The sequence below is a fragment of the Rhinatrema bivittatum genome, chromosome 11 (assembly GCF_901001135.1).
Source record: "Rhinatrema bivittatum chromosome 11, aRhiBiv1.1, whole genome shotgun sequence".
Classification (NCBI taxonomy): Eukaryota; Metazoa; Chordata; class Amphibia; order Gymnophiona; family Rhinatrematidae; genus Rhinatrema; species Rhinatrema bivittatum.
The window spans coordinates 69,137,635-69,146,663 of NC_042625.1; the positions used below are offsets into that span (position 1 = coordinate 69,137,635).

At 46.1% G+C, this 9,029-nt stretch overlaps 1 long non-coding RNA gene across 1 annotated transcript; it reads left to right on the forward strand.

Moving 5' to 3' along the window:
* Nucleotides 1-511: 511 nt before the first annotated feature.
* Nucleotides 512-7,682, forward strand: LOC115100664. The gene is made up of 2 exons (XR_003859161.1): nt 512-710; nt 7,497-7,682. It is a non-coding gene; the product is annotated as an uncharacterized LOC115100664 (long non-coding RNA).
* The last annotated feature ends 1,347 nt before the right edge of the window (nt 7,683-9,029 follow it).

Sequence of the window (9,029 nt, forward strand, 5' to 3'; positions counted from 1 at the left end):
TCTGCTCTTCTCACTTTTTCCTCTGTGCTGTGTACCCTCTCCCAGCTCCCCCCTGCCCTTCTCACTCTCTTTCACTGTGAAAGATTCCACTTTGCCCTTCCCAATCCTGTGGCTCAATGTGGGTAATATCAATCAATCAATAACAAGTATAACAACAGTGTTTTCTTTCTGCTGTCCTTAAGATGTCTTTATCCAGTTTGGCTATAAGAAATATGCTGCAGTGTTATCCACCCTTGCAGGTGCTAGGCTGAGTAGAATCTCCCTCATTGCATTACATTGCCCTCTGCTCCTACTGTGTGAGAGCTTTTCTCCCCCTGCCTGTTCATCAACTGGGGACTTAGACATTGCCCTACGAAGTAAATCAGGCAGACTGGATGGGCTTTAGAATTCTGATCTTGCATCATAATCCATGTTGCTAAGATGTCCAGATGTGGTGATGTCACAGTGGATGGAATGTTTCTTGGAGACCAGAAAATCAACAAATTACAGCCAACTGTCCTCAGTCCTGAGATGGACAAGCTGGAGGATTAGGGTCACCAACTGGCTCCATTTATTTAAAACCCTTTCAGGGATGTATTAGCTATGCTCTGAGTGTTGATGCTGAGCAGACGCTGGCAGAGGGGGGCTGGAACCATCCAAGACTTGGAGAGCATGGAGATGAAACGATGGTGGCAGGAGAACAGCTGAAGACCCCGGAGCAGAAGATGATGGTAAGAGTTTACCATTTCTCACATGTGGAAATATCCCTGGGCATGTGGAGGGCAATTTTGAAAGCTCAGTTGAAATTTGCCCCCTCCCTCCCTCCCTTCTGCTAGGCTAATGGTGCATGTGAATTTTCATTGTACATAGCTAGGTTAAGAAGAGTTGGTCCCGGGTTTAGGTTGGGAGAGGGAATCAGTGTGCATATATTTGATTTTGAAAGGTATGCTCACTAATCTCTGTGTCCTAGGCCATCTGCAGAAGTAGCAGTGGGAGGGAGCAGCTCAGGTCACCTGGGCAAACCCCATAAGGATTTAAAGGTCAGACTGCATGAAGACAAGCAGTGGTCATCGGGTGTCTTTCCCTTCAGCTCCAGCTGCTCCTTTTCTGTCTGAGGCTGCAGATTACCCAGATGGTTGATAGCTTCCTCTTAACTTTGCTGAGCCCAGCTGACCTGCTTCATCAGTTTCTTTACATATGGTTTCAGTAGTGTCCTGTCATGGAAGGCTGCTCCCTCTCTTCAGCCAGCTCTGCCCCTTTCATTGGTCATATGAGCTGTATTTTTTAGCCTTTGTTCTGCTGCTCATAGGGTTAGAAGTTTTCCTTATATCAAGCCTTCAAGACTTTTACAGTTCTCTCCTGCATCAGTGTATAATCTTTAGTGGCCTGGACTTACTCTTTCTGCCCTTCCAGCTTGATGCATAAGCTGTTCAGACTGGTGCCTTAGGCATGGATTTAGGATGACTGCTTAAGTTGGTGGTGCAGGAGAAATTTTGCTGGCCATGAGGTTCAAAGACACATTAAGCCCATGCTAATTAATTAAACGAAGAGGATGAGCTGCTAAGCTCATATCCTGTACACAAAAGTATGGTAACTTTCTCGTGGCCACATCATTGAGGGAAAAATACCAACATAGGCAGAAGGTAGGATTCCTACTGTAGGAAAGGGCAGTAAAAAAAGAATAGTATGTGGGCCTTGCATCACAGCCGCAGTGTGCTATCCTCTCTAGCAACCCTCAGCCCATTGCTGGCCAACCCAACGAGGCTTCCCAAATACTGATCTCCCACCAATATGACAGATCAACAAGCCTGTGTGGACCTCAAAACAGCAACAAGGCAGCCAAGAACCCCTGGATGCCCACCTGAGCGCCTTGGCTTCTCTAGTCCCCCATGCCCTTCTGCAGACAGGTGCCTACTTCCTGCTGTCCTGTCCAACACTATAAAAATTTAAAATACATTTTCTGCTGACCACATAAGAGTTTCACCTCTTTTGGGTTCCTTTTTTTTTTTTTGTTTGTACTATTTTATTTTTACCATCTCTCTTACAATAAATGGACCTTGAGCTTGCTATTAGATTATAGTACCCTGAAACAACTTAGCATTTGAGCTTGATCTCATCCTACACATGAAGCTTTAGTTTGTTTGGAGGTTCCGACATGGGAGTGCAGCAAATTATTTCCCCTCCTCATCCCCTAGAAATGAAGCTTCATTTTGTTGAAAGATTCTAGCAAGAAATCACATTTGATTGTTAACTGTGATATCGTTCAATAAGGAGATCTCCTTTATTGCTGTAATTATATATAGCTACACAGGGAAAGTGGAGTAAAGAGCACACACATTTAGATGAACAACAACTGAATAATGTGCAGCAATTAATTATACTGGACAATATCACTTTAGCAAAAACAATAATTTTTAATTCTATGTGTGCACACAGCAGTTGTGCACAAAGGTTCAATGTCAGAGTCAAATTGTTGTGGGAGTCTCAGTTTAGTGGACCCTTGGACTGACCTGCTGGAGACTGGGAAGGGTGGTCAATGTCTCTGAACAGCAGGCTGGGAGGCAGATGTTCAGGCGGGACGTAGATGCTCTTCCCCCTGGAAGCTGGTTCTCCCCCGGGAGGAGCCTGTAGGAGCCCAACCGCTGGGACTTGGGTGGCTTCACCCTTGGAAGCCGAAGCCCCCCCGGGAGGAGCCCGTAGGGGCCCAGCCACTGGGTCTTAGGCGGGTTGTGGATCAGGACAGGTAACTGGAACCAGACTAGGACAGTAGCAATACTGTAACTGGGTTCGGGTTCTGGAACCAGGCAGGAACTGTAGCAGGACTCAGGTACTGGAACCAGGTAGGAACTGTAGCAAGACTCGGGTACTGGAACCAGGCAGGAACTGTAGCAAGACTCGGGTACTGGAACCAGGCAGGAACTGTAGCAAGACTCAGGTACTGGAACCAGGCAGGAACTGTAGCAGGACTCAGGTACTGGAACCAGGTAGGAACTGTAGCAGGACTCAGGTACTGGAACCAGGTAGGAACTGTAGCAAGACTTGGGTACTGGAACCAGGCAGGAACTGTAGCAGGTAAACAGGGACCAAGCAGGTACTGTAGCAGGAACGGAGCGACGAAGCCAAGCGAGTCACTTCGGGGCACAGCGCAACAGGAAACCGGGAAGCTAACCCGTTGCAAGGCGAGGAATGGACGGCCGCGGCCGGCTTATCAAGGCCACGGCGTCTGACGTCAGGAACTGGGCGGAGTCACCACTGGCGGGAAACGGGCTTGAAAGGTGCTCAAGTGGCGTGCGCGCGTGCCTAGGAGCAGGGCGTCCTCCGGCACCTTCGCGGCGGCGCAGCCCCAGCAGGGACGCCGCCAAACAGGCCGCAAGCCAGGGCTCCGGAGGCGGGAGCAGGTCCGGGAACAAGGAGGTAAGGGCCTGGTCGCGGTGCTCGCGGCCAGGACCGCAACACAAATGTTGATTAAGAGAGTCCCAACACGGCCGTGTTTCGCGTCAGCCTGACATTTGACTCTGACATTGAACCTTTGTGCACAGCTGCTGTGTGTACACATAGAATTAAAAATTATTGTTTTTGTTAAAGTGATATTGTCCAGTATAATGAATTGCCGCACATTATGCTGTTGTTGTTATTGTATATAGCTAAACAGAACTAATCATATTTGCTTTCTTTTCAAACAAATTAAGTTTAACTTTTTCTGGAGAATGTTATGGTATGTTCTCCCTCTCCTTTTCTGAGATAAGTATTATGATAAATTGTCTTACGCAGCATAAAAAGAAGGGAAAGTTATTAATGCTGGCAGCGGCAAGTAGAATGCCTGCCTAGTCCAGTTCCCTGACACCCATACAGCAAGCAAAGCCAAGGGACAAACAGGATGAACACGAGCAGCATAAACTGGAAATAAAGGCCACAGCTTTATTATCAAAACACATTAACAATTAACACATACCCGAGCCATGGTATGAACACCTGGTGTTAGGATTAGTGGGTTTCGTGGACCTTTGGCCCGAGGTGGAGGTTGATGCTGCCTGAGGGGATTGGACCCACAGGTCCTCACCGTCGGGAGGCGAGGTCGGCTGCAGCAGGGACACAGTAGTTCAGTAGAGTGACGACGTCCTGCGACACTGCCACGTGATCCCCAGGTACCTGCGCTGAGAGATACTTTGAGGCGTCCAGAGGAGCGGGACAGATAGGAACAGTCCAAAGGAGTCAAAGTACTATAGGCAGGGCTGAAGGTACGGTGTACTGGAGAAGGAAGCTCCAAGGCAGAGGTGTGCTGGGCAGGCCCCGAGTAGCGGGGAGCGCAGAGACAGGATCTCTAAAAGAGAAATGCGGAGACTGTCCCGAGGGGTGGGACAGCACAGCAACAGAGTCTCTGGTGATGACGTAGGGTCTGCCCCGAGGAGTGGGGAAGCGCAGAGTAAAGTCTCCAGTGTAGTGACGTAGACTGCCCCAAGGAGCCGGGAGCGTAGAGGAGCGGGGAAGTGTAGAGTCAAAATATCAGACGAAATGATGTGGAGGCTGCCCCGAGGAGCGGGGGTAGTATAGAGTCAAAGTCTCTGGTGTAGAAAGGTGAAGGTTGCACCGAGGAGCGGGGAAGCGGTGGAATTTCTAGAGGCAGTGCTGAGGCAACCCCAAGGAGCGGGGAGCGAGTAGGCAGAATCTCTGGTGAGGAGCACAGGGGCTAACCCGAGGAGTGGGGAAGCCTGGAGTCCAAGTCTCCTGAAGGAAGCGCAAGCAGGCCCCCAAGGAGCGGGTACCCGAGCCAGAGTCCAGATCAGCAGGCGAAGATCCAAGGCAGGAACCACGGGTCCGGAGAGACAGGAACAAGCACCAGTGAGGCGAAGAAACTCGTTGCCATGTCAGTTTGCTTAGGCCAAGGGAGGTGCTTAAGTATTCCAAGGTGATGATGTCATCAATAGGGGATGGCCCAGAGATTCCCGCCAATGGTGCTTTAAATAGAGCAAAGATGGCGCAAGCGCATGCCTAGGAAGGCCTGGAGTCGGAGCGTGGGCCGGCGGTGTCCCAGCTGCCCTGCGGAGCCAAGGGGACCAGGAACAGTGCGGTGACAATGGCTGGCCAGAGCCGCGAATTCCCCTGGAGTTGTTACTGTCTGTAAGGTTTTGGGTGGACCCTTGGACACTGTGGCAGCTGACCACACCCACGGGGAAGGTCCCGTAAGGGGCCACAGGTCAGGCTCAGCTTTGGGACACACAACACAGAGTTATATCTTTTATTAGACAGAGTTGAGAAGCCACCAGAGGTGGCAGTAGTGAGTAGAGATGAAGCCCGGCTGGGCTAGGGTTCCTCAGGATACTGGAACAGCGATTCCCTCTATGGCTGTGCTGTAGTGGAGAAAACTGAGATAGTGAGTACAGTGGAGCATACACAGAGTTCTGGTACAGAGCCTCATTGGTAAAGTTACTCACACAGCTGTTTCTCCCGGAAGGTGACACAGAAGCTGGAATAGAGGCAGGTCCTCGAGGAGCGAGTACCTGGTTCCAGGGAACAGCTCTGAGGAGATAAAGTTAGTAACTCACTGATGATGTAGGCAGCGGTTTCTTCCAAGCAGAAGTGATAAGTCCAGGCAGCGAGTCAGGGAACATGGGCCCTCAAGGAGCGAGTACCGGTTCCTGATAGCAACCTGAAAGAAATGAGAGAGGCCCCCAAGGAGCGGGTACCCTGTTAGGATAAAGTCCAAAAGTTGGAGAGGCAGAGTAGCTAGGTACGGAGAGCGAATCCCATCTGTAAGGTGTTCCCTTGCTAACTCGATTAGCTAGCAAAAGTGTAGGCTTTTGTATCCGGGATGCGTGACGTCATCACAGGGGGACGCTCCTGAGGTTCGTGCCAAAGAGAGAATAAGAAGCAGGGCCAAGCAGCGCGTGCACCCTATGGTACCTGGACAACATGACGGGATGCAGCGCCCAAGCCGGACCGGAGACGCCGGAGAGGATGGCAGGCAGGCACCGCGGCAGCCAGACGTCCATCAACCGCGGGAGGAGTCGCAAAAAAGGTAAGGTTGGGCAGCGACAGTCGTAACAGGAGTGGAGGGCCAGGCATGGAACTATGTAAGTTGCGTCAGCCGCAGCCGCCCGCAGCCAACGCTCATAACACCTGGGTTAAACCTGCAAGGGTCCCCTCTTTGCTCCTGGCTCCCCACCTTGATTCCAAGCAAGAGGGCCGCCCCTCTGAGGTGTACCCATGCCCCACCATTGGCTGTAAAGGCATCTGCTTGCCAGTCAATGGCTGATTTGGTACCATGGCAAAAAACCCCAATGCCATCTTTAAAAAAAACTCACCCACCATAGGCATGAGGTAGGGATATCCTTGCCTCATGCCCCCCACAACCTCTCATCTACGACCAACACCTGTAACCTCAAATAGACCCTCCAGGGCCTTCTGGAGCGCACTGTTGAAAATGTTAAAACTAATATCCGACAAATGTATGTTACCCGGCCTATATATGCCTTCACGCTGCACATAGACTAATCCATGTTTAATCTGGGGCCCTCCCAGCCTTTGAACCCACATGCCAATCTGGTGGTTTACCTTCTTGTGCCATCTCCCCCAAAGCTTTACATCATACCAAATTGGGCATGGGATGATATCTGACCAGAAAAAGCAAGTCTGAGAGTACCAGGAAGAGCTATTTCAGCAAGGTCAGCCTTGATCATCTTAATAAACTGTTTGCATGAATGAATGCCCAAGTCATTGCCCTTCAGATGCAAACCTAAAATGTTGGGTCAGCCAATGAATTCCTCTGTTAGCATAGAAAGGGTAAAAGCTACTCGCAAAGTATACCATACTTAACCATCCACAGAATGCTAACATTTCAATAAGCCAAACATAAATGTGGTCCATAAGGGTGCTCGCAGGCCTTCCTGGTTGTCCACTGATCCATATGGTCCGCTGACAGAATGGCAAATCTACAACGATAGTTTAAGAGCCCAACCTCTTGATAGAGTGCAACAGGTGGATCTGTTTTACTGTTGAAATTAAATATAGTTCAAAGCAACTAATTATATATGCTTTCCGTTCAATCAAAAGAGCTTTAACGTTTCGTGGGAAATATTAGGGTATCTTTCCCTACTATTATCTAACATAAGCTTCATGATAAACTTCAGACCTGTGCCATTTTCTTGTGTCGGCAGTCTTCGACTTTAACTAGCTTATCTTTACCATGTCTCTTACAATAAAGGGACATTGAGCTTTGTTTTCAGATGATGGAACCGTCGAACAGCTTATCATTATGAGTTTGGTCTCTCTCTAGAACCGAAGCTTCAATTTGTTTGGAGGTTCCGTAATCTTAGCCTAGATTAATCGTATACGCTTGCCCATCTCCTTCAAAAGGAGCTTCATATTGTTTGGAAATTCCAGCAGGGAATCAACTCTGAGTGCAAAAATTGGATACAGTTCAATAAGTTGATTGCTTTCACTTTTGAAAGTATTTATAGTTCAAAATCTAATCATGAATGCTATCTTTTCATGCATTTAAACTTTATCTTCTTTAACAGGCCCGTAGGTGAGAGTTTTCCTTTTATTTTTCCAAGACAAGTATCAGAACAAAGTCAATTCCGAAGCAAGAAGAGAAAGGAAAGTTGAAACTTTACCTAGTAATATATGTTATTTTTAGCCCAATGTTTCACTTTTTGATGTTTTTAATTAGTAGCATAATTAATGATAAATTCACAAGTGTCTCATTTGGATGTGTCTGTATTCTTGGAGTGTCACTATATTACCTTTACCACGTCTCCTACAATAAATGGACCTTGAGCTTCTTATAAGATTATAGCACGCATGAACAGCTTAGCATTTAAGCTTGATCTCACCCTACAAATGAAGCTTCAGCTTGTTTGGAGGTTTCTACATGGGAGCGCAGCTACTTGTTTACCCTTGACCATCCACTAGAAATGGAGCTTCATCTTGTTTGGAGATCAGAGATGAGAATCACTTGATAGTTGATTTTAGATATAGTGCAATGTTGATCTCTTTTACTGCTGAAATTATACTGTATATAGTTCAAAACAGCTAATCATACATTCTTGCTTTTAAAGCAAATGAACTTTAACATTTTCTGGAAAATTTTAGAGTACAGTCTCCCTATTAATTATTAAGATTTGTATTCTGATAAAATGTCCTACTCGGCATGAAATGAAAGTTATCACCTAAATTATTTAACTATTTTATCGATAGCGAAATGTTTCTATTTAGAAAAGTATTCCATTTTAACATAATTTACACTAATTTTACAAGTGCCTCATTATGTGGTAATAGAACTCGTCATCTTTCCTTTATTTGTAAGCAAATTGTTTGTTTTCTGTAGGGTATACTCTCCCTATCATTGTCAAAGATGAGTATTACGATAAATTATCTTATTCAGCATGAAAAGAAAGGAATATTATTTCCTATATTTTGATGTATTCTATTGCTGGCAACATGTTCTGTTTTAGAAAAGTTTTCAATTTTAAACTGATTTACGATCATTTCACAGTTATCTCATTTGGTTGTGTCTGCAGCCTTGGAGCGTCACTATTTTATTTTTACCATCTCTCCTACAAGAAATGGACCTTGAGCTTGTTATTAAATTTTAGTACCCGGAAACAGCTTATGATTTGAGCTTGATCTCATCCTACAAATGAAGCTTCAGCTTGTTTGGAGGTTCTGAAATGGGAGTGCAGCTAATCATATATCCTTGACCATGCCCTAGAAATGAAGCTTCATTTTTTTGAGAGATTCTGGCAAGAAATCACATTTGAATGTTGACTTTTGATATAGTTGAATAAAGAGATCTATTTTACTGTTCTAATTATATATCATTCAATAGAACTAATCATGCATCCTTTCTTATCAATCAAATTAAGTTTAACTTTTTCTGGAGAATATTAGGGTATACCCTCCCTCTAATTGTCTAAGATAAGTATTATGATAACTTTTCTTTGCATGCAGGATAAGACAATTTATTACCTAAATTATTAATTATTTTATTGATAGAAAAAAATTTTCTGTTTTAGAAAAGTGTTCAATTTTAACTTGATTTATAATGATTT